This window comes from Lepus europaeus, chromosome 5 (genome assembly GCF_033115175.1).
Source record: "Lepus europaeus isolate LE1 chromosome 5, mLepTim1.pri, whole genome shotgun sequence".
In the NCBI taxonomy this organism is placed as follows: domain Eukaryota; kingdom Metazoa; phylum Chordata; class Mammalia; order Lagomorpha; family Leporidae; genus Lepus; species Lepus europaeus.
In genome coordinates, this window is record NC_084831.1 from 60,415,530 (window position 1) to 60,441,516 (window position 25,987).

General features: G+C 38.1%; 1 non-coding gene across 1 annotated transcript; it reads right to left on the reverse strand.

Annotated features, from left to right (window-relative positions):
* Positions 1–3,922: 3,922 nt before the first annotated feature.
* LOC133761252 (U6 spliceosomal RNA) lies at positions 3,923–4,029 on the reverse strand. Its single transcript, XR_009866052.1, has one exon. It is a non-coding gene; the product is annotated as a U6 spliceosomal RNA (small nuclear RNA).
* Between the last annotated feature and the right edge of the window lie 21,958 nt (positions 4,030–25,987).

Consider the following 25,987-nt stretch of genomic DNA (forward strand, 5'->3'; position numbering starts at 1 on the left):
CTACTTAGGAGAATAACTGGCCTTAAATGAGTTTTACAGGATAATAAGAGGCACTACTAATTTAAAAACTGTTAACCATGAAAATGGTTTCTAATATCTGTTAGATATTATAGTTCTTACACACCATATTAACACTGTATATAATTAAAAATTGATACCCAAGATGTATCTGAAAAGGGATGACCATATAATTTTCACCAACAGAAAGAGGAGAAACTCCTACAATGAGCTTCACCAATGCCTTAACACTCACTGCAGCTCTCTAATAAGAAGCTGATTCCAATGGCATCTGATTTACGTGTTATCTCACCCAAGGTCTGCAATGCTTACAGCTAACATTTATAATGAACTTATTTTCTTCCAGGAACTGGTCTAAATGTGTATCAGTTCATCTACTCTAAATGTACTAACAGGAGACAAGTACTTATTATTATCGTTATCTCTATTTTTATATACAAAGAAACAGGCACCCAGGCATTAATTAAATTGCACATGATCACACAACAGAAGATGGCGGCCAAAGAGCAAACCTGGGTAGACTGGCTCCAGAGTTCACATTCTACATCAATCTCCCAGGAGCTCTCTTTGAGTCTATTTTTGTTCCTCTCATTGCAACCCCACTACTTGGAGTCAGGTCTGGCCACTTGCCTTTTTTTTTTTTTTTTTTAAACTTTTCTTTGATCTCATCACACAGCTACCAGAATAAGATCTTCAAATCATTAGCTCAGATTACTATACTCCTAAAAACCTCACAGTGGCTGCTCATATAGAATAACAATCTTATTTGACAAGCTCCTACATAATCTGGCCACTCATCTTTATCATGTTCTGCCATGTTCCTCTCTTCCAGCTACATCGTTCTTGCTACACTGGTCCATAGCATCTCCTTCTTGTCTCAGGTTGCTATTCTCTCTGCCAGTGAGTTCCTTCCATGGCATGCCTTTTTGCCTCATTGATGGTCTTCTCCAATATCATCTTCTCAAAGGGAACTTTTGTGAACACTTTATCTATTACAGTACTCCTGTTTGCCATCACTGAATTACCTTCACTCCACTTTGTAGCACATATTAGCATCTGAAACCACAATGTCACCTACGATGGCAGAGCATTTACTGTTTTGCTCACTGCTATGCCTCAAATACTGAAACAAGTATTCATAGTAGTCACTCAATAAATATTTGTTGAATGAATGTCTAACAATTGATAATTCTTGAGTGAATGAATAAATGCAGTCTTGAAGATGAAACTGAATATTTTGTTGAAATTTGAAAAATTTTATGGAGGAATGGAAGAAAGATTCTTTTTTCAAAAAAGGTTTACTTATTAGGCCGGTGCCACGGCTCACTTGGCTAATCCTCCACCTGTGGTGCCGGCACCCCGGGTTCTAGTCCCGGTTGGGGCGCAGGATCTGTCCTGGTTGCTCCTCTTCCAGTCCAGCTCTCTACTGTGGCCTGGGAGTGCAGTGGAGGATGGCCCAGGTCCATGGACCCTGCACCTGCATGGGAGACCAGGAAGAAGCACCTGGCTCCTGGCTTCGGATTGGCGCAGTGCGCTGGCCATAGTGGCCATTTTGGGGGTGAACCAGTGGAAGGAAGACCTTTCTCTCTCTCTCACTGTCTAACTCTGCTTGTCAAAAAAAAAGAGATTTATTTATTTATTTGAAAGCAGAGCAACAGAGAAGGAGAGAGAGAGAGAGAGAGAGAAAGTCTTCCACTCAACGGTTTACTCCCTAGATGGCTGCAATTGCCGGAGCTGCGCCTATTCAAAGCCAGGAGCCAGGAGCTCCTTCTGGGTCTCCCACATGGGTGAAAGGGGCCCCAAGCACTTGAGCCATCTTCTTCTGCATTCCCAGCCCATACAGAGAGCTGGATCGGAAGTGGAACAGCTGAGATTTGAACAGGGGCCCATATGGGATGCTGGCGCTGTAGACCGAGGCTTTAACCTGCTGCGCCACAGCGCCGGCTCCAAGAAAGCTTCTTAAGTATTTCTGGGGATAATGGTGCCAAACTGTTTTAAAATTTTCACAATTTATTTGAGGGAAGGAGGGAGGGAAGGAGAGAGAGAGAGAGAGAGAGAGAGAGAGAGAGAGAGAGAGAAACAGCTCCCACTCAATTGTTTTGCTACTGAAATACCCATAATGGCTGAGGTTGGTCCCAGGTTGCCCAGAGCTGGGAACATAATCCAGGTCTCCCACACGGGTGGCAGGAGCCCAATCACTTGAGGTTCAAGTAACTGCTGCCTCTCACAACCTGCATTACCAGCAAAGTGAGGTCAGGAGCTGGAACCAGGTATATTATCAAGGTACTCTGATGTGGGATGTGAGCATTTTAACTAGTATTTAATTCTTTTTTTTTAATTTTTAACTTTTATTTAATGAATATAAATTTCCAGTGTACAGCTTATGGATTACAATGGCTTCCCCCTCCCATAACTTCCCTCCCACCCGCAACCCTCCCCTCTCCCGCTCCCTCTCCCCTTCCATTCCCATCAAGATTCATTTTCAATTCTCTTTATATACAGAAGATCAATTTAGTATAAAGATTGCAACAGTTTGCACCCACATAGAAACACAAAGTGAAACATACTGTTTGAGTACTAGTTATAGCATTAAATCAAAATGTACAGCACATTAAGGACAGAGATCCCACATGAGGAGCAAGTGCACAGTGGCTCCTGTTGTTGACCCAACAAATTGACACTCTAATTTATGGCACCAGTAACCATCCTAGGCTGTCGTCATGAGTTGCCTAGGCTATGGAAGCCTTCCAAGTTTGCTGACTCTGATCATATTTAGACAAGGTCATAAAAGACAGGGTGAGGATAGTAACCAATGATCCTAAGAGTGGCATTTACCAGGTTTGAACAATTATACAGCATTAAGTGGGGAAGAGGATCATCAGTACACACAGGTTGGGAGTAGAGCCATTGGTGGTAGAGTAGAGGTTATGATTACAAAGGAATGAGGCCCAAGTGCGCTAGACAGGGTCTAGAACAAAGGACAGAGTCATTATTAGAGGAGCTAAGAAAGGTGCTGTCTAAGCTACAATTAAGTTTTCTGATTGAGAGGCAAATAGAACCTGATAGAAGGGGCTTGATAATAATCTGGTGGGCTTTAGGCCTTGTAAGTTAAGAGGCCCAGACCTGTCTATCTCTTCACATGGGGTACATCCTAAGGGAGGTGTGAACCTCCTAGGGGAAGGCACTCTGTTGACTTTCATTACTTGGCTGGCCTGGGAGGAGAGCTGGCCAGGTAAAGGCAGGGGGCATCTCTACCAAGAAATTTACAGTTCTGCCTGCAATGTTGCTGACCCTACTTGACCATGCCCTCAGCTGCAGTGGTCACTTTGGAAGTTGGGCTGAGTGAAGGGCTTTTCAGCTTAGAGCCAATAAGATCTGTGGCTCTGACCTGGGCATCCTTCGACTCCAGGGCAGGTCCATTTCCAGTGATCCAACTCTTGGCAGAGCTGCCAGGGCTCTTCACAAGCTGACTTCTGCTGAAGCCCAGGCTTACCACATTGAAAGCCACTGCAGTGGACTGGTGTGTTGGGTCTCCTTGAGGGCAGATCACTGTACAGATCAGCCATTAATAGGCCTGCCACCCATCGCTTCTGATGCCTAGCTTTCTTTTCCTCCTGGTTTGTGTTAAAGCAGACCAGAGGATGCAAGTCAAGGGAGTGCCCAAGTCCCATCTCTAATCTTCAGTGGCCTGAACTACAAGTCTATAGTCACAGGCACGTTCTGTAGTAGTTTTTCTAAGGTAGACAATGCCCATGAAGAAAATTATATTCTCACTTTAAAACTTTCTTTCCCTTTGGTCTGAAAGGGAGGTTTTTTCTACTTACTGTTTACTTCGCTGATGGCGAAGTGAATCTAGCTATGAGATTATTATTTAAGCTCTTATTTTGGCTATGCTATTACAGAAAAAAATATGGAACGCTTCACGAATTTGCGTGTCATCCTTGCGCAGGGGCCATGCTAATCTTCTCTGTGTCGTTCCAGTTTTAGTATATGTGCTGCCGAATCGAGCACAACTAGTATTTAATTCTAACTGCTAGAATAAATGCCCACCTTTGAGCTCAGTTGGCAAAACAGTAGGAGATACTTAGGCCAAGAATGGGTGGAAGGGCCTCTCAATAAAAGGAAACAAGACACGCAAAGAAACTGGAGATTCAACATCGATGAATAATGAGAAGGTACATTCACTTCAGCTGCAGTAGGATTTGAAAAAAAACAAAAACAAAAAAAAACAAAAAACAAAATGAGGACCCCATTTTCAGGGATAGACTGATAGAACTTTTCAGTGGAGAGGAAAAGGAACAGAACAAAGACTCCATGGGACAATGAGGAAAGAGGACAGACATGCTGTTGTGGCTGGCCACATGGCTGAGCTAGTTGCTGGCCGAGTTAACATCTTTCCAATATAGAACACAAGTTGCCTTGCACCCCATCACTGGCGGTTTTAGCGGAGGGAGAATTCCACAGCCACTCACTGACTTTAACTCCAGCCTGGGGAGCTGACTGGAGTTTGAGCAACTACTTGTTTCTGAGAAGGGAAGCTACATTGCCTCCTTCTCCTCCTCTCCCCTTGCAGAATGCCAGACCCGGTTGGCTGTGTATAGTTGAGTGGCTGATCACTCTTCAGCTGCTACCAAAAGTGACCAGAGCCAGAGTCAGGGCAACTTAGAGGGTTGAGAGCAGATCCTTTGTGTCCTGTAACTTGGGGGGTTTTGGGCATAAGCTGCAGAGCTGTGCTTACTGCATCTGTGTAAATCAGGGGGATTACCCTCAGCTTCTGAGGGATAGCACCAGCTTACAGCCTATAAAAAAAATTCAGATCCAACCTGAGGAGTTCCCTATGTACTTCCTAGCTCATGATACTGGGAGCCCCAGGCACAAACTCCAGCATTATGATGGTATCACAATCTGTGGAGTAACTCACACTCACTCAGGTATCTGGAGTGTTCTACCTATACCATTCTGCTTCATACAGGTGGCTGTCACCACCCCCAATGTCTGGCTCCCATCCAGGGAGATCTGGGTAATGACCCCACTGTACCTTGAAACACCAGGACTGTAACAATTAGTACTAATTTTCTCAAATCCACTGGAATCTGATTCTTCTAGAGAAGAACCTACTGCATGCCACTTCCCTGGACCCATACCTGTCAGTACAAAATCTCCTGTACACATCAAAGTCAGCCTGTAGAGCTGTGGCAGGGTTCAGCTCATATCTCCCAGACCTGGGACTAGGGATGTTGGTGTTATAAGCCCCAACATCATTTACATTCTTCTAGAAGGACCTTAGGAAGGGTCCATCCATATAATACAATCCTAGAACCACAGCTATTAGTACCACAGCCCCAGCAATGCTCAGGTTTGCCAGTGGAACAAGAGGATAGCCCCCTTTGTATCTGTCAGCCCTGGCTATCATAATTCCCAGTGTAACTAAGATCACATTCACTGGGCACTGAAGACACATACCTTAGGAAACCAACATTCACAATTCGGCAAGAAAATCACAATTATTATAAATTAAATTTACTAAAATTAAAGTTTAAAAAAATAATTTAAAAAATAATTTCCATCATGAAAAGATGTTGTATTTTATCAAATGCATCTATTGAGATAACTATAGGTTTTCATTCAGTTTGTTAATGTGATGTATCATATTTATTCATATGCAAATATTGAACCAACCCTTCATATCAGAAATAAATCCCACTTGGTCCAAGTGAATGGTATTTCTGATGTGTTGTTGGATTGGATTAGCTAATATTTGTTGAGGATCTTTGCCTTTATGTTCATTAGGGATTTTAGTATATAGTTCACCTTCTCGGCTATATCGTTTTCTGATTTATGGATTAAGGAGATGCAGGCTTCCTAGGAGGCATTTGGGAATATTCTCTCCTTGTTTTGAATAGCTTGAGAAGAATTGGAGATAGTTCTTTAAATGTCTGATAGAATTCAGCTGTGAAGCCATTCCGTCCTGGGCTTTTCTTTTTTGGTTGGATCTTTAATACTGATTCAATTTCTGTCTTACCTATTAGTCTATTTGGGTTTTCCATGTCTTAATGACTCAATTTTGGTAGATTGTATGTGTTTAGGAGTCTATGTATTCTGTCTACATTTTCCAATTTATTGGCATGCAGTTCTTTGTAGTAATTCCTGATGAGTTTTTTATATCTGTGCTATCTTCCTATTTCAGCTCTGATTTTATTGATTTGGGACTTTGCCCTCTTTCTTGTCTTTTTTTTTTTGTTAGTTGTGCCAATGGTGTATAAATTTGATTTTTTTCAATAAAACAACTCTTCATTTCACTAATCTTTTGTATTTTTTGTTTTGATTTTGTTTATTCTCTAATTTTAATTATTTCTTTTCCTCCTACTAATTTTGGGGTTGGTTTATTGTTGCTTTTCTAGGTCCTTGAGATGCATTGATAGCTCATGTATTTTTTTAAAATTTATAATTTTAATAATTATAAATATTCAAATATGTTTGGTATGCTTATAATTTTTTTAAAATTTTATTTAATGAACATAAATTTCTAAAGTACAGCTTATGGATTACAATAGCTCCCCCCCCCCCCATACCTTCCTTCCCACCCACAACACTCCCCTCTCCCACCCCCTCTCCTCTTCCATTCACATCAAGATTAATTTTCAATCATCTTTATATACAGAAGATCAATTTAGCATATTTTAAGTAAAGATTTCAACAGTTTGCACCCACACAGAAACACAAAGTGTAAAGTACTGTTTGAGTACTAGTTATAGCGTTAATTAAACACCTAAGAATAATTGTGTATTAATTACAGAGTTCAACCAATAGTTTTAAGTAGAACATAAAAAATACTAAAAGGGTAAAGTATTAAGTTCTTTTTTTTTCTTGCTTTTTTGTTTGTTATATAGTTATTATTATTTTTTATTTAATAAATGTGAATTTACAAAGTGCAACTTTTGTATTGTTGTGGCTTCCCCCCCCAACCTCCCTCCCTCCCGTGGCCTTCCCCTCTCCCACTCCCTCTCCCATCCAGCCCTTCATTGAGTTTCATTTTCAATTACCTTCATATACTGAAGATCAACTTAGTATATACTAAGCAAGGATTTCAACAGGCTGCACTCACACAACCGCACAAGGTATAGGGTATCGTTCGACTAGTAGTGTTTTTAAGTTTCATAGTAAAACACATTAAGGACAGAGATCCTAAGTGGGGAGCATGTACCCAGTGACTCCCGTTGTTGATTTAACAATTGGCACTCTTATTTATGACGTCAGCAATCACCTGAGACTCTTGCTATGTAGCTCATGTATTTGTTACCTTTCCAATTTTTTCATGTAGACTCCAGTTGCTATAAACTTTCCTCTTAACACTGATTTCATTGTATCCCATGAGTTTTGATATGATGTACTGTTATCTGCATTCATTTCCAGAAATTTTGTTCCTTGGTTTTACAAGTTTATTAGGGCAAAGGCTCTCCAGTCTCTATCTTTTCTGATTTATTTATCCATCTACTCCTAATACAAAAAGAGCTGGAAAACAAAGGTACCATATTTTGTTTTGAGGTATTTGTAAATTAAAAGTTAGAATTTCAGTGCAGAGACTCAAGAAGCAGTGTTAGGTTTGTTTTATTTTCCATACCAGCTCTGTGAGGAAAGCACTTTACTTTCTAGGCCTGGATTTCCTCCTACTAGGAGTCAGTGTGTCTGGATTTTAATGCTAAATTTACCCTTAATTATTTAGCCTTGGGAAATTTTTTAAACATGGGTTTTTCATATTAAGGATGATGATGGTAAGCAAAGAAAAAAACCCAGAATTACTACTTCTGCTACTACTGGTACTTCTAATTGTTTCTGGTTGTGTTTAGAGTGCCGATGATATTACTAGAATTGTCAGTAGTACTGTTACCACTAACCCCAAAGCCACTGGTAACTGGAACCGTGAAATGTACGCTTTCTATTCAATTGAGTTTGACTATAAGAAATAGCACATAACATAAGTCAGAAAGTACTATGTAAATGTGAGCAATTATTACTGCTACTTATTTAAATTGTTTTACTACATTCTTAATCGAAATTATGAGACATTTACTAGATTTTCAGAGAATTATGAAAACTACAGACTATATCATTCACTTCTCTCCAAAAACGTTATTCATGGAGTTAATCTCATCTTATCTTGTTTAAAATTCGCTGATATGTTGGAAATATGTCATCTACCTTGGAGATTGTCTTACGTACAGAAATTGGTAGACTTTTAAAAAAGCATGACAAGTGTGCCATCAACGAGGGCTTTTCCTCTCTGGTTCTGCTGTGTTTGTCCTCTAACAGTAAGAAGTGTTCAAAATGTGGTTTTCATGGATTCATGTCATTACACAGAAAACTGCCTAACTTCTCATATTTCCCTCAATCAAACATGTGATTTACTTGCAGTTTCTTGATATTATAATCATGTTCCATCATACTTCCATTTCTTGCAGAAACAGGCTAAATGCTGCTTCTCTTGATTCATAGAAATATAAAGGCTACAGACCGTTGCTGTGCACCAGTTCAAGTCCAGTCTGCTTCACTTCTGATCCAGCTCCCTAATAATTCATCTGGGAAAGCAGTGGAGGAAGGCACATTCTCAGGTCCCTGCACCCATGTGGGAGACCTAGATGAAGCTCCTCATTCCTAGTTCCTGACTTCAGCCTTGCCCAGCCCTGGCTGTTGTGGCCATCTAGCGAGTGAACCCTTGGCTTGAAGATCTCTCTCTCTCTCTCTCTGCCTCTCCCTCAGTATTGGTAACTCTGTCTTTCAAATAAATAATAAATCTTTTTTAAAAAGGAAATATAAGGGCTGGATTAAGCTGTATGTGCATTTCAAATTTTATTAGAAACAGTTGTTTCACAAAGGCGAAGTTCAAATGGTTAATAAGAAAATGAAAATTAACATCATTATTCCTCTGAGAATTTGGAATTAAAATCATAAGCAATACTGTAACACCACCACTGGAATACAGTTGGTACACCACTGGAATACAAATGGCTACAGTTGAAAAGCCTGGCAATAGCACATGCTAGGGAAGATATTGGTATGGAGCAACAATTCCTCTCATTCATTGTGGGTGTATAAACTGATACAGCCTTTTGAAAAACTGTTTGGAAATAATTTATTAAAGCTAAATATATTCCAAATCTATGACTTAATAATACCATGAACAATACTTATAAATGCCCATCAAAAGACACGTGTGAGAATTTTTGCCATAGCTTTTTTCCTAATAGTCTCAAACTAGAAATAACCTATTTATATGTCACAATTAAATTGACAGAGAGGTTGATTGGTATACATTCCAGCATGGGGATACCTCATAGTACTAAAAGAAGGAATGAACTGATTTTATACTCCTCCATTTGTATTAATCTCACAGACGTGTTATTTGAAGAAAACACACAAAAGTATAAAAACTGTATAATGTTTTACATGAAATTTAAGAATAAGCTATGTTAATTGGCGATGATAGGAGTTAGTGTATCTCAACCTTAGTGGTTGCTTACAACATGATGTGTTACATGTGCAAACAGATATTAAATTGTCTAAATTAATGTTAGTGCACATTATATATATATTGACGTGTATCTATGTTATATCTCAGTGAATAATAAAAGAAATTTAAAGTAAGTCCAAGAGAAAACAAAACAAATTTAACTAGACAGTGTAATTTATACTCAAAAACATTGCATAAAAAGTACATATCTCTCTTTTTACAGAAACAAAGACAGAGAGAGAAAGAGAAAGAAAGAGAGATCTTCTCTCCCTAATTCACTCCCCAAATACACACAACTGATAGGGCTGGGTGACAGGGAAGCCAGAAGACCAAACTCAATCCAGGTCTCTCCTGGGGGTGGCAATGATCCAGGTACTTCAGCCATCATTTGCTGCCTCCCATGCTGAGCATCTGCAGAATGCTGGATTGCAAGTGGAGTCAGTACTTGAAACCAGGCACTCAGATACGGGATTTAGGCATCCCAAGTGGTATCTTAAATGTGGTGCCAACCGCACTTCCAATCCAGCTTCCTGCTAATGAGCCTGGGAAATCAGTAGAAAATGGTCCACATGATTATGTCTGTATGCCCACATTGGAGACCTGGATGAAGTTCCTAGCTTCTGTTTGATCTGTCCAAGATTCGGCCATTGTGGCTATATGGGGAGTGAACCAGTAGATGGAGGACTCTCTTTCTCTTTCTCTCTCTTTATATATAATATATATATTATATATTTATGTAAATATATTATATATGTATTTAAAATATTTTTACTATGCTATATATTATATATATATATATATATATATATAAAACTCTGCCTTTCCAATAAATAAATATTTTTCAAAGTGTATCGAAAATGAGTACTATGGAAAAATCTATGCATGTTTCAAGAATTTTTGTAACGAAGGAAGCTTACTCTCTAGTTCGATTTTTCCATAAACTTTTTGAAGTACTCTCCTAGATGATCATTACCTTCAGTAATATTTAATACATGTGCAGCCCCTGGGTGATGGTAGATGGTCATCACTGTACTGATTTTCATTATTGTTAGTGATGACTATTTTGCTTTGCTGATTTATATACCAGCTAAATCACCAGACATATCTTTCTGATTCACACTCTCCATCCACTAAGAATCAGATATGCTGTTGTTCTTTTCTGCTTCCTGGCAGAGTTCCAGACAGTGTAACATTTTATTTATTTTTTTTAAAAAAATTACTTGCAGTGACTGGGGTTAGGCTAGGGTAAAGCCTGGAGTCAGAAAGTTGGAAGGAATCCAACCACTTGACCCATCATCACTGCCTCCCAAGGTCTCCACCAGCAAAAAAGTGGAGTCAAGAGCAAGAGCTAGGAATCAGATGCAGGTAACCTGATATAGGACACAGCCGTCTTAACCGCTATGTTAAATGCCCACTTCTATGTAATGACTTTTAAAATGCTATTTTCATATTCTTTTAATATATTATGTCACCCCAATAGGAGTGGTTTTCAGGAGATTCTTTGGGTCTTGTAGGTGTGATTTGTATGAAAATCATAATAATTTTTACTTTTATTTCTTTGAATTGACTAACTGGTCTCACACAGTACTAAATATTATTGCTGATGGAATGTCTTTATTTTCCAGTGTTTCCCCTTTTACTATGATGCTGTCTCTTGTGCTAAGAGAAATACAATTTATTGTGTTAAGGAAAAATGCACAGAAATATTTTCTACTGAGAGTCTGTTTCACAAGTGGAATGTTTAATAATTATTTTCTCAATATGTGGATGCATCTAGTGTATTTTTCCCATGGAGCCATAAATATGATGGAATACACTAATATACTTCCTAATACAATCAAAATGCAAGTTTATTTTAGTACAACAATTTTTGAAACAATTTATACTCATTAATATATTTCTTACCATGCCCAGGGAAGAAACTATTAAAACTCCTTCCCGGCCGGCGCCGTGGCTCAACAGGCTAATCCTCCACCTAGCGGCGCCAGCACACAGGGTTCTAGTCCCAGTCGGGGCGCCGGATTCTGTCCCAGTTGCCCCTCTTCCAGGCCAGCTCTCTGCTATGGCCCGGGAGTGCAGTGGAGGCCCTGCACCCCATGGGAGACCAGGAGAAGCACCTGGTGAACCAACGGCAAAGGAAGACCTTTCTCTCTGTCTCTGTCTCTCTCTCTCTCTCACTGTCCACTCTGCCTGTGCAAAATAAACAAACAAAAACTCCTTCTCTGTTGTCCCATTCCACTAATGTTTCCTTCATTTCTTCTATCAATGTCGTTTTTCCTCAGATTCTGTGCTGCACTCCTCTGTTTTCTGCTTTCTGCTTTTTCATTTCTCTTTTAGTTTTTCATTCACTTTGATGGCTTCAGGCATCACTGAAATGCTGCTGCTTACCAAATATCTGAGGCCTGGATCTCACCCCTGAGTTTGTATCATGTCTAGTTGCTATTGGGACATCACAGCATATTAACTATGGAAACTTCAAAAAAATGTGGTGCCCAAGTCCTGTTAAATATGTGCACCCCTCTTAATGTTAAAGAAGAATGACAACTTTCTCCTGTCTTCCCCAACACTGCTAGCCAAAAAAGTAATTAAGGGGATTCAAATTGGAAAGGAGGAAGTTAAATTATCCATATTTGCAGATGACATGATTCTATAAACAAGGGATCCAAAAGATTCCCTTAATCAAGGGATTCCAAAAGACACTATTTCAGCTCATAAGATATAACATTAACACACAAAGTTAATATCCTATGTATACACAATATCATAGTTGAGAAAGATCTTGTAAGGTCAGTCCTATTCAGAATAGCTACAAAAAATAAATACATTGAATAAATTTAACTAAGGATATGAAAGATCTTTACAATTAAAATTATAAATATTAAAGAAATAAAAGAAGACACAAAAAATGGAAAAAAAATCTTATATGTTTGTGAGTTGGAAGAATTAACATCAGTGAAATGTCCATAACACCTAAAGCAATTTACAGATTCAGTGCAATCCTAATCAAAATATGAGGGACATTCTTCTCAGAGCTAGAAAAAATGATGCTAAAACGTATATGAAAATACAAGTGATCCCGAATAGTTTAAGAAATCTTAAACAAGAAAAATGAAGCAAGAGGCATCACAGTACCAGTTTTCAAGGCACACTACAGCAGTTATAATAAAAATAGCCTGGTACTGGCAAATAAATAGACATGTGGACCAGTAGAACAGAACTGAAACCACAGAAATTAGTTCACTAAAACCAACTAATCTTTGACAAAAGAGCTAAAAGCAATCCCTGGAGAAAGGACAGTCACTTCAACAAATAGTATTCAGAAAATTGAATCTACACTTAAAGAAGCATGAAGCAGGACCCCCACCTTATGCCTTATGCAAAAATCAACTCACAGTGCATCAAGGATCTAATTCTATGACTTGATACCATCAAATTACTAGACAAAAACATTGGAAAAGTTCTGCAAGACATTGCCACATGCAAAGATTTCTTGGAAAAGACCCCAGAAGCACAAGCAATGAAAGCAAAACTAGCAAATTGGATTACATCAAGCTAGGAAGCTTTTGCACTACAAAGGAAACACTAGACAAAGTGAAGAAGTGATTGATATAATTTAAGAAAATATTTGCAACCTATACAACTGCTAATATCCAGGATCTATAAAGAGCTCAAGAAACTCAACAACAAAACAATCCAGTTAAGAAATGGGCTAAGGCCATGAGCAGGCATTTTTTAAAGGAGGAATTACAAATAGCCACAGACATAGAAAAAGATGCTCAGGATCACTAGTCATCAGGGAAATGCAAATAAAAACCACAATGAGGTCTCACCAGTCAGAATGGCTATCATCCAAAAATTTAAAACTAATAAATGTTGGCAAGGAGGTGGGGCAAAAGGAACCTTAGTACACTGTTGGTGGGAATGTAAACTAGTACAGCCATGGGGAATATTCCTCAGAAGTCTGAAGATAGATATATCAGGTGACACAGCATTCCCACTCTTGGGAGTTTACCCAAATCAAATGAAATCAGCACATGAAAGAGTTATTTGTACTTCCATTCACACATGTTGGGATGTGGAATCAACCCAACTGTCCTCCATCAACAGATGACTCGGGAAAGAAAAGGTGGTACATGAACACAATGGGTGACTACTCAGCCATAAAAAAGAATGAAATCCTGTCTTTTGTAACAAAACAATGTAACTAAAAACCATTTTTCTTAGTGGAAAAAGCAGTCCCCTGAAAAAAAATATGTTTTTTTCTGATATGTGAGTAAATATAGAATTCCAAAAATATACAGGAATAAAATGAATATTTTGTATTTGATTGTTGTTATTAGCCCTTGTTTATACTCTGGAACTGTGGGCTTTCTTCTTTTAACTTGAATAATATTATGGCTAGTGTTAAATCATGGCTGTGATTATAGTGTATTGAAATTATGTTTTTGTAAAAATTAAAGAAAAAATAAAAGGAAGAAAAGAGGGGGATTGAGGGAGGGAGAAGAAGAGGGAAGAAATTATGGTTATCTTAGAATTGTATCTGCGAAATGCATGGTATCTGTTCTCTTTAGAGTAATAGTAATTTAAAAAAGAAGAAGTTCTACAGTTTAAAATTTCAATAAAATACATGCTGTTAGTTAACACTTAGTAAGCTAAGCATATTTCCATCTATTATTAGTTTACTAAGCTTTTTCATCATAGCTGTGTCAAAATGCATATATATTCATTTGAATCATTAAAATTTGATGCTTTTGTGGGCTTTTAAAAAATTTACAATGTATTTTTACTTTTAATTGGTACACAGTAATTTTACATATTAGGGTATTTTTTTTTTTGACAGGCAGAGTGAATAGTGAGAGAGAGACAGAGAGAAAGGTCTTCCTTTTTGCCGTTGGTTCACCCTCCAATGGCTGCTGTGGCCAGCGCATCTTGCTGATCCGAAGGCAGGAGCCAGGTGCTTCTCCTGGTCTCCCATGTGGGTGCAGGGCCCAAGGACTTGGGCCATCCTCCACTGCCTTCCCGGGCCATAGCAGAGAGCTGGCCTGGAAGAGAGGCAACAGGGATAGAATCCGGTGCCCCAACCGGGACTAGAACCTGGTGTGCCAGCACCGCAAGGCAGAGGATTAGCCTACTAAGCCACGGCGCTGGCCACATATTAGGGTATTCATTGTGACTTTTCAATAGATATATAAAATGAGAAATGATCAGATTAGGATAACTGGCATATCTATCAACTTATTTATCATTTCCTTGCATTGGGAATATTCAAAATTCTGTGTACTAGTTATTGCACTGTATTTATTCTATTGTGCTATAGGACATCACAAGTTATTCCTCTTATCCATCGGCACCCCATACCCATCAATCATCCTTCCACCATCCTTCCCTTCCCAGACTTGGGTAACCACTGTTCCATTCTCTACCTCTTTGACATCAATATTTTAACTTTCACATAATGGGAACAATGTGGTAAATGCAGTCCCATCTATGTTGCTGCAAATGACAGAATTTCATGCGTCACTTATGGATAAATAGTATTTTGTTGTGTGTTTATACCACATTTTCATTGTCTCTTCTCACAGATGGGCACTAGGTTGATTCCATATCTTGGCTATTGTAAATAGTGCTAAAATTAAGCATATGAGAGAAAATGTCTCTTTGGCATACTCACTGCAATTCATTTTGATATATACCCCATAATAGGATTGCTGGGTAATGTTTTAGTTCTATTTATTTATTTATTTTTTGAGGAATCTCTATGTTGTTTTTTATAATGATTGTACTAACTTATATTCTCACCAACAGTGTGTGAGTTCCTTTCTTCATATTCTCTCAAACATTTATTATTTTTATTGTTTTGATAACAGTCATTTTAGCTAGGTTAATATGAAGTCTCTTCATGGTTTTGATTCACATTTTCCTGGTAATTCGAATGTTGAATATTTTTTTCATGTACTTGTTGGCCATTTTTATTCAGACTTTTGAGAAATGTTTATTCTGATCATTTTCCTATTTAAAAATTTTGATTATTTACATGTTCTGCTGTTGAGTTGAGTTCCTTTTATATTCTGGGTATTAAGCTCTAGTGAGGTATACCGTCTACAGATATTTTATTCTATACTTTAGGTTATCTATTTACTCTGCTGATTGTTTTCTTTGTTGTGCTGAAGGTTTTTAGTTTGAAGTAATCCTATTTGTCAAGATTTGTTTTTGTTTCCTGTGCTTAGAGAATTATTTCCAAAAAATGCTTGCCCAGATAAATGTCCTGAATGCTTTGGGTAGCATGAGCAGTGTCCTGAGGTTTTTTTTTGTCTTATATTTAAGCCTTAGATCCTTGTTGAGTTGGCTTTTGTATAAGGTTAATGATGGGAAACTAATTTCATTCTTTTGCATATGAATATTTTTCCCCAGAACCATTTACTGAAGAGATTTTCTCCACTGTATGTCAATAATCAATTGGTTGTGAATACACCTACTTACTTTTGCATTCTCTGTTAGGTTCTATTGGCCCATATGTTTGCTTTTATGCTAGAACCATGCTGTTTTGCTGACTATAAATTTGAAGTCAGATACTGTAATGGCTCCAGCTTTGTTTTTTTTTTTTCATTCATTTCCTTGGTTAATATTTATTCCTTGGGCTTTTTGGGGAAGTTATGTGAATGAGATTGCTTTCTTCATTTATTATTATTTCTTGGAAATTTTGCTATTGGTATAAAAAAGCTGATGATTTTTCATATGTTGACTTTGTATCCTGCAACCTTTCCAAATCAATTTATCAGTCCTAGCAGAGTTTTTAAAAGGTTTATTTACGTATTTTTAATCTACTTTAAAGGGAGAGAGAGAGAGTGAGAGAGAGAGAGAGAGAGAGAGAGAGAGAGAATAAAAGAGAGAATAAATGAGAGAGAATGAGAGAGAGAAATATCTCTCATCTGCTGGTTAACTCCTCAAAGGCTTGTTAACAGCCAGTAGCTGGGCAAGGCCAAAGGCAGAAGCACAGAAATCCATCCAGGTCTCCCATGCGAATGGCAGGGATACAAGTACTTGAACTATCACCTACTGCCTCTCAGGGTGTGCATTAACAGGAAGCTGGATGAGAAAAGGAGTGGGGACTTAAACCTAAGCATTCCAGTGGAATGTGGGTGTCTAAAAGCAGCATCTTAACCACTATACCACAACACCTGCCCCATAAGAATTTTTCTTGGGGTCTTTCGAGTTTTCTATATGTGAGCATAAGATTAGTTTTGTGAGCAAAAGATTAGTTTATTTGTCAACAGTGACAATATTAGCTCTTCTTTTCCAATTTGGTTGCTCTTTATTTCTTTCTCTTGCCTTATTGCTCTAGCTAAGCCTTCAAATACTATGTGGAGTAAGAATGACAAAAGTGGGCATTCTTATCTTGTTCCTGATCTTAGAGGAAATAATTTCAGATTTCCCCCATTCAGCATGTTATTGGCTGTGAGCTTGTCATAGATGACTGCAGGTTTCCCAAGCAGTAAATGCCTCAGGTGTCTGTAGTGCGAGTGGAGATTACCTGGCACCCCTTCTTATCCTTTACCCACTGAGCTAAGTCCTTCTTATTCATGTTGGTCTTGAGAGATGCTGTATGCTTAGTTTATTTCAATGTAAGGTCACTGTGTATTGCCATGTCTGCGATGCTTCTGCCAAGTTGTCCTAACCTGCCATGCTCAGCTTCAACGCTCCAATGAAATAGCTGCTTTATTTATTTATTTATTATTTTTTTTTAATTTTTTTTTAATGTGGGTCCTTTGTTTTGGAAGGAAGTGTACCAGGCACCTCCAGTCAGCTGTCTCATTGATGTCACTCTAAAATTATTTTGAATCAAAGGAAAATACAAGAATTTCACTTTTTTTATATTAACAAGAATTTCTTACTTTAAGAATCCTATTTTAGAAATATTTTAAAAATGTTTCAAGTTCTTAAAATGAAGAAATATAACTTTATAGCTCAATTACAGTTCTAGAATGCTGAGTAGAAATTTTAAACATGTAGAGCACTTGGTTAATAGTATGTTATAAATTTTTGAAATGATAGTAGAATAAATTATTTATAGAAACTGATTCTTATTTCAAGAATCACCATTTAAATATTCTGTGGATCTTGTTAGTTTGATTCTCTTCTTTTTCCAGATGAAAGTCATGGTGTTTGAATGCCAGGCAGTATAACCTTAATGTCCTCAATACAAAAATCCCATGGGCTCCTGCAAAATCTTTGACTATGGAAGATTTAAAAAGTTATATATTTAATCAATTATTTTGATACCATTAGATTCCATATAAAACTACTATTTAAAATTATTTAAAATATTTGCTTTTTTCCTTCCTTTTAAAATAAATATTGGGGGGCCGGCACTGTGGCATAGTGGGTAAAGATGCTGCCTGCAGTGTTGGCATCCCATATAGGCACTGGTTCATGGCCCAGATGCTGCACTGCTGATCCAGCTCTCTGCTAATGTGCCTAGGAAAGCAGTGGAGGATGGCCCAAGTCCTTGGGCCTCTGCACGCACATGGGAGACCTGGGAAAAGCTACAGGCTCCTGTTTTCAGATCGGTCCAGCTTCAGCCATTGTGGCCATTTGGGAAGTTAACCAGCAGATGGATGGAAGACTGCTCTCTGTCTCTGCTTCTGCCTCTCTCTAACTTTGCCTTTTATACAGATAGATAGATAAATAAATAAATAAATTTTTAAAAATATTAGAAATTTATATCATTCCTAATATTTCACTAACAAGTTTATTAAAATGCACTCAACAACTCTGAGTCTGAAACTTGGAGCTATGAACTCAATTCAGGTCTTCCACATGGGTGGCAGGGACCCAATTACTTGAATCCTCACTGCTGCTTCCCAGGGTTTACATCAGAAGAAAGTTCAAATCAGGAGTTGAATCTGGGGGTCAAACCCAGGTACTAAGATGTAGGACGTAGGCATTCTGACTGGCATCTTGACCATTAGGCCAAATGCCTACCTCTGATCATTTTTCTTCTAAAGACTAGTTTACTTAACTGTGAAAGTGTCATATAAACATGCTATCTATTTACTTATTTCTTCTCCTACATTTTTATAAATTGCTTCCAGAAGATTCGTGTCAATCCACAGTTACCTGAAATAAGTGAGATTTTCAGTACCAACATGTCTTTTTACCATAGAGTGTTACCTCTGAAGCGACTGTTTGGGGGATGATAAAGGGATAAATGGAGACATTCTTTCATTCACTCAGGCTTACTGTATTTGAATTAATAATGTAAGGTTTTGAGAATTAAAGCCTTGGTTCCAGTCCTGGAAGAGTTTATAGTCTCAGCCACATGGTTAGTTCAGAGCACTGCAAAATTTTTGTCTAAAGGATGAGAGAGACAATATTTTAGGATTTGGTGGCCATATTGTTTCTGCTGAAAACACCTGACTCTGCTGCTGTAGCCTGAAAGCAGCCATAGATAATAAGTAAATAAATGAGCATGGCTGTGTTCCAGTAATCATTTATTGTGGACAATTAAATTTAAATTTCTTAAAATTTTGGGGTATCTGCAGTGGAGGATGGCCCAAGTGCTTGGGCCCTGCACCCCATGGGAGACCAGGAGAAGCACCTGGCTCCTGCCATCGGATCAGCGCGGTGCGCCGGCCGCAGCGCGCTACCGCGGCGGCCATTGGAGGGTGAACCAACGGCAAAGGAAGACCTTTCTCTCTCTCTCTCTCACTGTCCACTCTGCCTGTCAAAAAAAAAAAAAATTTTTGGGTATCACTAAATATTCTCCTTCCTTTCACTTTGTTTCAATCATTTTGGACTTGAAACATGTATATTTTTATAATGATGTTAGCCTTTTATCCATATAGTAACAGTTGACTGATGGATTTGGCTCAGGAGCTCTTGATGGGTGACCTTAGATATAGTTTGTACTCTAGTTCTGTGTCTAGGCCAGGCTCTGTTAACCTCAGTACTATTGACATTTTGGGCTGGATACTTCTCCTTTTTTTTTTTTTAAGATTTATTTATCTATATGAAAGACAGAGTTATGCAGAGGCAGAGAGAGAGTCTTCCTTCCATTGGTTCATTCCCCAAATGGCCTCAATGGCCGGATTTGGCCAATCCAAAGTTATGAGCCAGGATCTTCCTCCAGTTCCCCGATGTGGGTTCAGGGGCCCAAGGACTTGGGCCATCTTCCATAGATTTCCCAAGCCATAGCAGAGAGCTGAATCAGAAGTGGAGCTGCAGGGACTTGAACCAGCTCCCATATGGGATGCTGACACTGCAGAAGGGGGCTTTATCCTCTATGCCACAGTGCCAGCCCCTGGTCTGAATAATTCTTTGTCATAGGATGATATTCTGTGTATTGTAATGTTTAGTAACATCTCTGATTTCTACTTGGTACATGGTGCCAAATTATTTTATTGAGAGGTATGCATATTTACAGTCACACTATAAATGTATGAGACACCAGTTTGACTACATTCTCATGAGCACAGGACATTACCATGTCCAAAAAGTTTTATTTGAGGGTCAATGCAGTGACACAGTGAATAAGCCCCTGTTTGTAACTCTGGCATCCCATATTGGAGCACTGCTTTGAGATCAGGCTGCTCTGCTTCTGATCCAGCTCCCTGCTAATATGCCTAGGAAAACAGTGGAAGATGGCAGGCTGCTTAGCTCCCTGCCATTCACATAGGAGACTCAGATGGAGTTCCTGGGTCATGGCTTCAACCTTTCCTAACCCTAAATGGCCATTGAGGCCCTTTGGGGAGTGAATCAGTAGGTGGAATTTCTCTCTCTCTCTGTCTCTCTCTCTCTCTCTTTCTCTCTCTCTCTCCTTTTCTCCCTCTCTGTCACTCTGCCTTTCAAATAAACATATCTTTGAAAAGAAGTTTTATTTTATTGTTTCATGAGTTTTTCAGACCTTGGGATAGAAAATAAATGTAAAGATATAATGTTAAGGACTAAATCAATAATATGTATTATATCTTTATTTGTAGGAAAAGAGAAAAAAAGCAAAGTAGTTGTTCTTAAAGGGTAGTACTCAAAACATTCATAACATTTCAGGATATCAGTAATATAATAGCAAAATAAAATCACAGGATGGAGAAGAAAGAAAATAATAAATAATAAAGCAGAAATTATTGAATGGAAAACAAGAAAAAATCAGTAGAACCAAAATTTTTCTCTCAAGACTAATAAAATTGATGTCTTAGGTAAAAATTATCAAGACAAAAAGTTAGAACTTGGAAAAAATGAGAAGAAATGAAGAATGAGACATCAAAATTCTCCTAAAAGTACATTGTGAACAAACCTACGTAGTAAATTTGAAATTCAAATAATATAAATAAATACAAATATAAATTCTAGAGGAAAAACTTGCCAAGAATGACAGAAGAAAAGTACAAAATACAGGAGATTCTACCATTGCTTAAGACATTTAATGTGTATTTCCATAGAGAAAACTCCAAGAGTGAGTAGCAAAAACAACACATTTTTCAAAATATAGGAAGAAATAATGCATCTTACCTGAGCTTTTCTAGGAAATAAGGGAAAAGAAACCTGTTAACTTTTGTTGAGATCTGTGTGACTTTGATAATGAGAACCAATAGCTGCTTTAAAAAACCAAAATCTCAGGGCACCTTTTTTTTTTATGCAACTGGATATAAAAGTTCCAAATAAAAGAATGATACACCAAGTCCACAAATTGTAAAGAGAATACTAAAACAAAATGACTAGGTTTATTTCTAATAATGCAAATTTGGTTTCATTTGAAAATCTAATTGAATTCATCAAAGCAACAGAATGTGGAAGATATATCTCAGACAAGGAAAAATCATTTAGTGATGATCAATATTTATTCAAAACAAACTTTTAGAAAACCTGAAGCAGAAGGAAAAATTGGTAATCCAACATAAATTATGTACAAAAAGCTGTTGAAAGTCATTCATCTGTGATTATGAATAAGACAAAATGCTCATTATCACTATTTCAGCCTTATACTGGTAGTTCTAGTCAGTGTAATAAGGCAAGAAAAATGTAAATATTAGAAATAAAGAAGTAAATGACTATTTTCATAATTTTAAGGCAGTTTGCTAAACTATCTGAAGTACCAAAATGTATTGAAAATTAAAGTAAGTGAAAATACAGATGGCAGAGTTAGACTAGAGCCAAGGAGAGAGTTTCATCTGCTGGTTCATGCTGCAAATGCCTGCAACAGCTAAGGCCAGGCCAGGTCAAAGCCAGCAGCACAGAGCTCTACCCTGGTGTTCCATGTGGGTGGTGGAGACTCAAGTACTGAAACATCTTGCCACCTGCCAGGGTGTACATCTGCAGGAAGCTGAATTAGAAGGCTGTCATGGACTTGAACCCAAACACTCTGAAACAGAATGTGGTTATCCTAAGTGCCAAATATAAAATACATGCCAAATATAAAAAATATTCTCCTTACACTAAATTATGGATTTTACAACAGGTTTTGTGGCCACTGTGGTTAAGCTGCCAATTGGGACACATATCTCATAACAAAGGGCCAGGGTTCAAGTTCTGTCTCTGCCAGTATCCCATATGGGTGCTAGTTCAAGTCTCCGCCCTCCACTTCTGATCCAGCTCTTCGCTATGGCCTGGGAAAGTAGTAGAAGATGGCCCAGGTGCTTGGGCCCCTGCACCCATGTAGGAGACCCGGAAGAAGCTCCTGGCTCCTGCCTTCTGATCGGCTCAGCTCTGGCCGTTGTGGCTAACTGGGGAGTGAACCAGTGGATGAAAGACTTCTCTCCACCCCCCCCCCCAACCCCGCCTCTCCTTTTCTCTCTGTGTAACTCTGACTTTCAAATAAATACATCTTTAAAAAAAGCTACCACGAGTGAGTTCTTATAAATTATAGTATCTAGGAAGTAACCAGGCTTTGGAATTCTACGATTCCAATTTGCGATCAATCTCCAATTAGCTGTGTGACCTTGAGTGAGTCATTTAGTTTCTAGATCTGTCCATTTATAAAATGAGGGGGACAGAATCCTTGCAGCTTCCATGGAGAAGCTGAAGCCCTCAGTTTACCAAAGACATTTATGTTTGTCATCTCACACTTCTCAGAAGGCTGATAGGGCAGACAGAGTTGCCCCAACTCTGTGGATTAGTGGATCTAATTATTCCAACTATCTGGACAAGAGGCAAATCAGAACATTTATGTCAGTGGCTTTTGTCTGATTAGATAGCTTGTGAAAAGCAAAATAAGATTAAAAGTCAGGATTTCTACGCTTATTCCTTTTCGCTCTGTTTCCTAATTTACTTTGGAGGGAGATAAAAATCATTGATAGGTGAAATGCACTCTGCTGTGTTCTAGTATCCTAAAGCTCTGTGTGAATAACAAATTCTATTCTTTTGTTCATATTTAGGAGTATTAGGTCTTCAGATAATCAATAAAAACTACTTGTAGCTACCACCCAGCAGATTTAAGCTGCATTGCTCATCAAAGCATTTAACTAAAAGTTAGTATGTTTTTCTAAAGATTTTTATTTTTAAAAGAGTTTTATTAATGTCATGTACTGGTCCTTCTTTTTCAGTAAATGTATGATTCTCCTATTTTTCAAAACCAGTGCAAAATGATCCTACTTAGAGGAACCTTGTCTCAGGGCTTCAGCACCTACTGACATCTCGTTTCTCAGAATAACTATGAGTTTTATACTCAAATACAAGCATTTTGGCACTAGACAGATATAGATTTGAATACCCATTGTGTTAATTATTAACTCTGTGAACTTACAGAAATATTCATCAGCAAAATGTATATCACCTATCTGGTCCTGCTGATTAGGATTTAAATTAATAATAAATATTTCAATAATAAATAAAATGCTAATGTTATGGTGAATTAGCATATTTTGAAATGGAAGTAATCTTTCATACATTTATCTGTGGAGTTGAAAACAGTAAAAGAGGCTTAGTTAACAAAGGAAGTGCTTAAATTCTTGTTTTTGAGCAAATAATCTGTTTCAACCATAAGACCTGATGTTTACAGATTCCAGAACGCTGCTATTTGTATGGGAATCACTAATCTTAAGTGGCTATTTAAATTTCTGTGAACAGATAAAATTAAGTTAAGCGTTCAGTTCATCAGTCACACTAGCCACATTTTAAGGGTTCAGTAGCTACAAGTGGCTGTGCATACTGCACAGGACTCTACAAATGCAGAACTCTTGCATCACTGCAGAAAGCTCTATGGAGCATTGCTCTCAAGAAGAATTTCTTAAGCTTAGTAGCCTCAAACCCTGCTTCCCCTAACTTGGATTTTATCGCATCACCTTTGCAATCCACAATAAAATAGATAGTTAACATAATCCAACTGCACACATAGTTATCTAAAAAATAGTATAATAATATGCTACTGTAGAAAAAGGGAGTAACAGTGAACATCAAATTTTAACAAAATAAATTTTAATAGTAAGTATGAGGCACAAGTCTATCAGAACATAGCACAACACTGAGATACCTGCACCTTCATGCAGAAGCACCGTGAATATAACAACTGAAATTACAAATTCATAGAGCTTTGCTGCATTTGGCTACTAAAGGCTGTTTTGCCACTAGGGATGCGCTCATATGAAATGGATGACAATAATCAACACTTTTTAAAAAGATTATTGGAAAGGTGGGTGGGGGTGTAGGGGACAGAACAGAGAGAGAGACAGATAGAGATGACAGAGAAAGAGAGATATCACTCTCCAAATGGCTTTTCTGGGTCTTGATGATGCCAGGAGCCTAGATGTCCATCAGGGTCTCTCACGTGGGTGCAGGGACCCAAGGACTTGAGCCATCATCTGCTGCTTTCTCAGGCATTAACAGGGAGCTGGATGGGAATTAGAGCAGCCAGGACTGGAACTTGTGCATGTATTGGATACTGGCTTTGCAGGCCACAGCTTAAAGTTGGCCTGAGCAATCAAAAATTTTTTAAAGAATTTTTTTTAACTTTTTTAAAAAGATTTTTGTTTCTTTATTTGAAAGGCAGATTTACAGAAAGACAGAGGCAGAGAGAGAGAAAGAGAGAGAGAGAGAGAGAGAGAAAGTCTTCCATGTCCTGGTTCACTCCCCAAATAGCTGCAACAGCCTGAGTTGCACCGATCCAAAGCCAGGAGCCATGAGTTTCTTCTGGGACTCCCACACAAGTACAGAGTCCCAAGGACTTGGGCCATCTTGTACTGCTTTCCCAGGTCATAGCAGAGAGCTGGATAAGAAGTTGAGCAGCCGGGACTCAAACCAGCACCCATGTAGGATGCTGGCACTGCAGGCAGCAGGTTTACCTGTTATTCCACAGCACCTGCCCCAACAATAAACATTTTAAACCAGTAAAGGTAACCTGTCATTACACATGTTCATGTATTCCTGGAAATCTTTATATATATATATCAAAATTAAGATAAAATATTGCATTATATGAAAAATTTAATTATATTCTAGGCCCTAGTTATTATGAACTTATTTTTCTTTCACTTAAGAACAATTTAAAAAAAATTATACAGGTGGGGGTGGAGAGCATCTTTTGGTCCACTTCCCACATCTCCCAATGTTGAGAGTTGGACTGATGCTGAAGCAAGGAGCCAGGAATCCAGTCCAGGTCTCCCACATGGGTGGCAGGTACCCAGGTATTTGTGCTATCATCTACTGTCTTTCAGTGTATGCAAGAAGCTGGAGTCACAGCTGAAGGCAGGTATTAAACCCAGGCACTCTGATATGGGATGTAGCCATCCCAACCAAGTGTCTTAACCACTAGGCCAAACACTTGCTCCTGAACAGATTTTTCATCCACCTGTCTGGCAGGATATTTGAAGTCATGAAGACTACAGGGTAATTCTTCTTTGTTTAAACTGTCCCCTGATTATAGGAAAATGTGTTTGGCTTGACTAAAATGTCAGCAGTATTTCCCCTTTTCCATCTTCATAATGGTCCAATGTGCTTCACATGTTTCCAAAAATTTCCCTTGGGTTGTTTGCAACCATGGAAACCTCATGATGTAGAGTTTCTTGAGCTCTGGTTGCATGATTCAAATAATAGTTGTTTGGTTCATATGAAAGATGTTTCTCTAATTGCTTTGAAGTAGTTCTACCATGAAGGCTACAGCCAAAACCATAATGAAAAAGAGGTGATATTCTGAAAATTAATTTACCTCTTATTATTCTTAAACTTTTAATTTTTATTTCCTTAGATGATGCTGCCTAGTGCTCTAAGAAACTAGGATTTCTTCATGCATCGAAACACTGATATATTATTTGTGATTCTCATGAAAAGAGAATAGTAAATGGAGAATGACTCTACTCAGAAACTGATGTGAATGATCCGGTAAATGTGTTATGCTATGGGACTTTGAAAAGCTCATGGAAAGTTGTATTAAAGGATAAATTTATTGGTTCAAAATTAAAATCTATGCATAGGATTTCCATACTATGAATATTCCATAAATATTTGAAGACTACTCTTACATATGATTTTCAA